The sequence below is a fragment of the Triturus cristatus genome, chromosome 2_2, assembly GCF_964204655.1.
Source record: "Triturus cristatus chromosome 2_2, aTriCri1.1, whole genome shotgun sequence".
Lineage (NCBI taxonomy): Eukaryota > Metazoa > Chordata > Amphibia > Caudata > Salamandridae > Triturus > Triturus cristatus.
The window spans coordinates 49983703-49990374 of record NC_140582.1 but is presented as its reverse complement, the minus strand read 5'-3'; the positions used below and the strand labels follow the sequence as shown (position 1 = coordinate 49990374).

General features: G+C 54.9%; 1 non-coding gene and 1 pseudogene across 1 annotated transcript; both read left to right on the top strand.

The window, feature by feature from the left end:
* The first annotated feature begins 884 nt into the window (after positions 1–884).
* LOC146861815 (18S ribosomal RNA) lies at positions 885–2539 on the top strand (annotated as a pseudogene).
* A 941-nt stretch (positions 2540–3480) lies between these two features.
* LOC146861814 (5.8S ribosomal RNA) lies at positions 3481–3633 on the top strand. Its single transcript, XR_014978639.1, has one exon. It is a non-coding gene; the product is annotated as a 5.8S ribosomal RNA (ribosomal RNA).
* Positions 3634–6672: the final 3039 nt, after the last annotated feature.

Below are 6672 nucleotides of genomic sequence, written 5' to 3'. Positions count from 1 at the left end.
AGACGGGGGAAGGCATCACCCGGGCCCACCCGCCGGGGGCCCCAGGGGCCTGGGTACGCACCTGCCTCTCAGCCCCTTCCTGATGCTCCTTTTCTCCGAGTTTGCTAAGTCAGACGTCCGTGAGGTCTGGCGATGCCGAAATGGGGGAAGGCAGCGCCCGGGCCTGCCCACCGGGTCCCCCAGGGGCCCGGGTACAAACCTGCCTCTCAGCCCCTTCCCGATGGTAATTTTTCTCTGAGCCTGCTTGCCCCGGGAGCAGGCAGGGATGCTAAGCCATCGTACCCCATGCGCAGGGCGGCCTGCCAGGGGATGCCCCAGCCGCACTCTAATCGATTGGGCACTCTCGGTCTGTTTAGGCTGTTGTTTCAAGCAAGGAGCGTCCACCCCGCATGGACCATACGACTTGAGGGCCAGCCACCTGGCGGGAGGCCCTTCACCCTACCCAGCAGAGCGAAGGCAGAGTGGCCCCGGCAGCTTGTGCCCCCCAGTGGTCTGACCTGAGCGGAAGGGGTCGGGTGGCGCCAGGCCCTCGGATGCTGCTGCCCAGCAGGTTCATAGGCCCCGTGCCCCATGCTGTCACCCCTCTCCGCCCAGTACATTTCCACAGTAGCTCAGAACGACCGCACCGAGGGGTGCTGCCGCCGCCAGGCTCCGGCATCACTGCGTCTCGCTCAGGCTGCGCCTCGGCCCACCCCTTCCGGGGGAGATGGCAGGGTCTGCCAGTGCCCATGTGACCGCACCTCTCCACCCCTACAGTGAGCCTTCCCGCCCAGGTGGGAGGGCTCCTTCCCTCAGCAGGCTCCCAGAGGGAGGGGTGCGTGAAGGTTACCGTTCGGGGAAATGGGCACACGGCCACCCGAATCCACCCCGTCAGCAGGTGCGGCTACCTGGTTGATCCTGCCAGTAGCATATGCTTGTCTCAGAGATTAAGCCATGCATGTGTAAGTACACATGGCCGGTACAGTGAAACTGCGAATGGCTCATTAAATCAGTTATGGTTTCTTTGATCGCACATCCCAATGACGGCGCCGATACATTCGGATGTTTGCCCTATCAACCTTCGATGGTACTTTCTGTGCCTTCCACGGGAACAACGGGTAACGGGGAAACAGGGTTCGATTCTGGAGAGGGAACCTGGGAAATGGCTACCACATCCAAGGAAGGCAGCAGGTACGCAAGTTACCCACTCCATTTCGGGGAGGTAGTGACGAAAAATAACAATAGAGGACTCTTTCGAGGCCCTGTAATTTGAATGAGTACACTTTAAATCCTTTAACGAGGATCCATTGGAGGGTAAGTCTGGTGCCAGCAGCCGTGGTAATTCCAGCTCCAATAGCATATATTAAAGTTGCTGCAGTTAAAAAGCTCGTAGTTGGATCTTGGGATCGAGCTGGCAGTCTGCCGCGAGGCGAGCTACCGCCTGTCCCAGCCCCTGCCTCTCAGCGCCCCATTGATGCTCTTGACAGAGTGTCCTGGGGTTCCGAAGCGTTTACTTTGAAAAAATGAGAGAGTTCAAAGCAGGCCAGTCGCCTGAATACTTCTGCTGGGAATAATGGAATAGGACTCCAGTTCTATTTTGTTGGTTTTTTGAACTGTGGCCATGATTAAGAGGGACGGCCGGGGGCATTCGTATTGTGGTGATAGAGGTGAAATTCTTGGACTGGCGCAAGATGAACCAAAGCGAAAGCATTTGCCAAGAATGTTTTCATTAATCAAGAATGAAAGTCGGAGGTTCGAAGATGATCAGATACCGTCGTAGTTCTGACCATAAACGATGCCGACTAGCGATCCTGTGGAGTTATTCCCATGACCCGCCGGGCAGCTTCCGGGAAACCAAAGTCTTTGGGTTCCGAGTATGGTTGCAAAGCTGAAACTTTAAGGAATTGACGGAAGGGCACCACCAGGAGTGTAGCCTGTGGCTTAATTTGACTCAACACAGGAAACCTCACCCGGCCCGGACACGGAAAGGATTGACAGATTGATAGCTCTTTCTCAATTTTGTGGGTGGTGTTGCATGGCCGTTCTTAGTTAGTGGAGCGATTTGTCTGGTTAATTCCGATAACAAACAAGACTCCTCCATGCTAACTAGTTACGCGACCCCCGGTGGTCGACGTCCTACTTCTTAGAGGGACAAGTGGTGTTCAGCCACACGAGATCAAGCAATTACAGGTCTGTTATGCCCTTAGATGTCCGGGGCTGCATGCGCGCTACACTGAACGAATCAGCGTGTGTGACGGACAGGTGCGGGTAACCCGCTGAACCCTGTTCGTGATGGGGATTGGGGAATGCAATTATTTCCCATGAAGGAGGAATTCCCAGTAAGTGTGGGTCATAAGCTTACGTCGATTAAGTTCCTGCCCTTTGTACACACCTCCTGTTGCTACTATTGATTGGATGGTTTAGTTAGGTCCTCGGATCGGCCCTGCCAGGGTCGGCAACGGCCCTGGCGGAGGGCCGAGAAGACGATCAAACTTGACTATCTAGAGGAAGTAAAAGTCATAACAAGGTTTCCGTAGGTGAACCTGCGGAAGGATCCTTAACGCTGGAGCAGACCAACGGCGCCAGCCTGAAGCCCTCGACCCGCCTCCTGCAAGCACACACCGTAGGCACAGGACCCGGCCCGGCCCTGGCGCGCCACGGCCGGCAGAGCGGTCCTGGGCGGCATGCGGCTCTTGGGTGAGGACTGGGCCTGACTGACACATGAGGAACTGGGGATGGGGGGCATCCCTGTCCCCTGTCTATTCTGGGAGGGGCACAGCAGTAGACCCTCCTGAGACTGAACCCAAGCTCACCAGGCACGACCCCCGTGGTTAGGGGAAACCGAATGGCAGTGCATCCCTGCGCTGGTACCTCCCCACCCTCGAAAGACCCTGCCGCCGGTTGGGCCTTCCCGCGCCCGAGTCCCAGCCCTCCCGGGTTCCGGGCGACCAAGGAGCGGCCCTTCTCGTGCGGCAGGGCGGTCTGGAAGAAAAGGGCCCAAGGGCCTGTTGGGGGACCCCAGCTCCTCTCGTGGGAGGCGTGCGGGATGGGGAGCGACCTGGTTCTTCCCTACCAGCGCCTCTGACCTGGGCGGCACAGCTCGGGGCTGCCTGGCAACAGACAGCTGACGTGCAGGTGGGGCAACCCTCCCTCATTGTCAGGTACCTGGTTCGACCCAGTCCAGTATGACCAGGCTGAGGTGTTTGAAGATTCGCGCGGTCCCTCCCGGGTTACACTGGGAGGGACCGGCGGCTGCAGGGCTGCCTGCTCCTGTCACCTCAGGAGCTCCCTTCCTCGACAGCAGGTGGGTGAGGGGAATCCCGGGATCGAGTGCCTGGTAAAGTTTTTTTTCTCCCAACGGTGTATTCTGATTCCCAGCATGGAAGCCTTCAACGGGGCGTCCGGGCCGTCTTGCTGCGCGGGCGGTAGACGGACAGCGTCGCCTTCCTCCCACCTCTCCTGCGCCTACAGGTGGGTGAACGTTTTTGAAAAGTTGCCTGTGACTCTTGGCAGTGGATCACTCGGCTTGTGCATCGATGAAGAACACAGCTAGCTGTGAGAATTAATGTGAATTGCAGGACACATTGATCATTGACATTTCAAAAGCACCTTGCGGCCCCGGGTTCCTCCGGGGCTACGCCTATCTGAGGGTCGCTCGATCATCAATCACCCAGGGGCTTCCCCGGGACGCGGCTGGGGCCATCGCAGGGTTAGTTCGGCTTCCCTTCGTCCCCCCACAAGGTCAGACCCCCATTCGCCCGTGGCAGGTTCTGTCGCTGGGTCCTGCCGCGAAGGTACGCCGCCAGTGCACCTGGCCCTGAGAAGGTGTCTGGCGACCGGTCCACCCTGGGCCTGTTCCGGGGCACCTGGCTGTGTGCTGCACGTGGCTGTCTGTGGTGTCCCACTGACTGCCCACATGCACGAGCCTCGGGTACCCACCTCTGCGGCCGGCTCCCCGGGGAGGGCAAACACCCTCCAGAACCAATCCGGAGAAAGAGGGCGCGCATGCTGCAGGGACGCCAGGCCCCTGCTCTGACAGGGGCCTGGCCTCGCCCGGGGCTGCCCCCGACACTTCGGCACTTTTTTTCTGACTACGACCTCAGATTGGACGTGGTGACCCACTGAATTTAAGGATATTATTAAGTGGAGAAAAAGAAACTAACCAGGATTCCCCCAGTAACGGCGAATGAAGAGGGTAGAGCCCAGCACTAAATCCCCGCTTGGCGGCGTGTGCGGGAATTGTGGCATACAGAAGACCAACTCCCCGGCGTCGCTCAGGGGGCCCAAGTCCTTCTGATCGAGGCTGACCCCACGGACGGTGTTAGGCCGATAGTGGCCCCCAGCGTGCGGGGATCGGGTCTTCTCAGAGTCGGGTTGCTTGGGAATGTAGCCCAAAGCGGGTGGTAAACTCCATCTAAGGCTAAATACGGGCACGAGACTGATAGCCAACAAGTACCGTAAGGGAAAGTTGAAAAGAACTTTGAAGAGAGAGTTCAAGAGGGCGTGAAACGGTCGAGAGGTAAACGGGTGGGGTCTGTGCAGTCCGACCAGAGGATTCAATACGTGGGAAGGTCAGTAGCCCGAGAGTTCCGGATCCCCTCCACCGGACCAGTGCCCGGGCCCTACCCGGACCCCACAGGGCACATTTCTTCTGCGGCGGTGCGCCGCGACCTGCTCTGGGTCGGATGGAAATGCTTCGGGGTGGTAGGTAGCCCTCCGCTCCGGTGGAGGGTGTTACAGCCCTCCTGGCAGCAGCTTCGCTGTGTCGGTGGGTCTAAGGGAGATTTGACCGCCTCTGCGCCCTCCCCGGGCACCCGTTCCCTGCCGTACCTCGGGGCACGCCGGGGCGGGGAAAGGGGGATGAGGCCCCCTGCTCCCAGCACAACTGTCGACTGGGGCAGACTGTGGAGTCTAACATGTGCATGAGTCGGAGGGCAGAGCGAAACCCTGTGGTACAATGAAGGTGAGGGCCGGCGCATGCCGGCTGAGGTGGGATCCCGCCACGCTTCCAGCATGCTCTCCCCAGCCTGGCTAGGGATCGGAAGCTGGGACCAGGCCTGGGGCTTGTGGCTGCCTGGTGGGCCCCGGGGTGCGGGAGCCCCCTGTCCTGCAAGCCAGCCCAATGTCAGGGTGTTGGTGTGTTACTATGCCAAGTGAGGAGGATTTACATGTAGCCAGCATAAGACACAACCTGTACCCCGAACGATTCTACCAGAATTGCTAGGAGAGTCATGTATACATTAAATATCATATTACTTACGGCAGAGCCAGAGGGACTCCAGATCTAAGCGGTTTAGGGTTAAAGTGAAAGGTGCCATCCAAACTGACTGGCTTTTGTCAGATAGAAACAATCTGAGCCAGAAGTTCCCAAACGTATTTGGCCTACTGCCCCCTTGGAAATGTACCTTTTTTAAGCGAACAAACAGAAATATGTAGTGACAAATTTGCATTCTGTTTTGTATGTATATTTCTATCTACATCCTACAACATAGTAAAGAAAGAAATTGTTGTAAATAAGGCACCTTGGAGCTTGAAATTATAAAATTATTTATCAAAAATCAACCCTAGTAACATTTGCAATACACACAGAAAATTCAGATACCAAAGAATAATATTAAAATAGAAATTACGACTAACATTAAATATAATCCTAATGAGAAAGATGAACCTGGTGCGCTGCTGTCAATTTATTAGTGTTCGGCTCTATTGTTGTCAGCATCATTCTCAAATCAGCACGATTAGCGATTTACCTGTGCTTTCTTTTTTTAGTTAAAAGATTTGTGACCACACTGACAATCCTACCGATGCATGTTGGACTTCCTGACGATGCGCGACACGCTGGCCTGCCAGCAATTGCTTGTTAAGATCTGTTGGCGGGTAACACTGATTGGTACCGTTATAACTTGGATTTTGTTTGTTTATTTGGAAAAAAAGTAATCACTATGACTAACTCTATGTTACACAACAGATGAAACATGTACAAAGGTTTTTTCAAAATGTTCTTATCTTCTCTTCTTTCTTTATGTGTCCACCACCCCCTTATTTTTATTCAACACCCCACAATTTCACCTGAGGCTACTACGGGCTTCCCTGTATTGTTCCAGTGACCCCCAGAGGGAGGTATCACCCACTTAGGGAACCACTGATCTAAACCAGGCTAAGGCAACCCCAACTATCCCATTGTTACTCAGTCACTGAAGACGAATATGATGGGAGACAGTATCGGATGCAGCCAATAGAGCCAAAAGCAGGAGGGCCACCTGCTTCCCCTGGTCCACTGCTTGCTTGAAGGGATCAGATACTTTAACCAAAGATGCTTCCTTACTGAGACAGATGTTGCAGCTGGTTAGATATTTGGACAGCTGCGCGTTGACCAGTTTCTCCAAAAATGTAGAGTAGGCTGTCAATAATGAAATAAGCCGATAGTTGGCTAAGATGAACTTGTCGCTGTACACTTTTTCAATGAGCCTTTTCCAGCAAGTGGACACAGTAGCGTGGAGTACAGAGACATTCAAGAGGAAACTAAAAGTGGGGTTGATGGCTTCATGGTTGACCATCAGAATATGAGGAGGAAAAGGATCATTTGGGGAGCCACATTTGCAAGATTTTAGGGTTTTGTCAGAGTCCTCCAAGGGAAAGCTATCAAAATTAGTAAGGAATAAGAACGTGTAATATTATCACACAATTGCATGT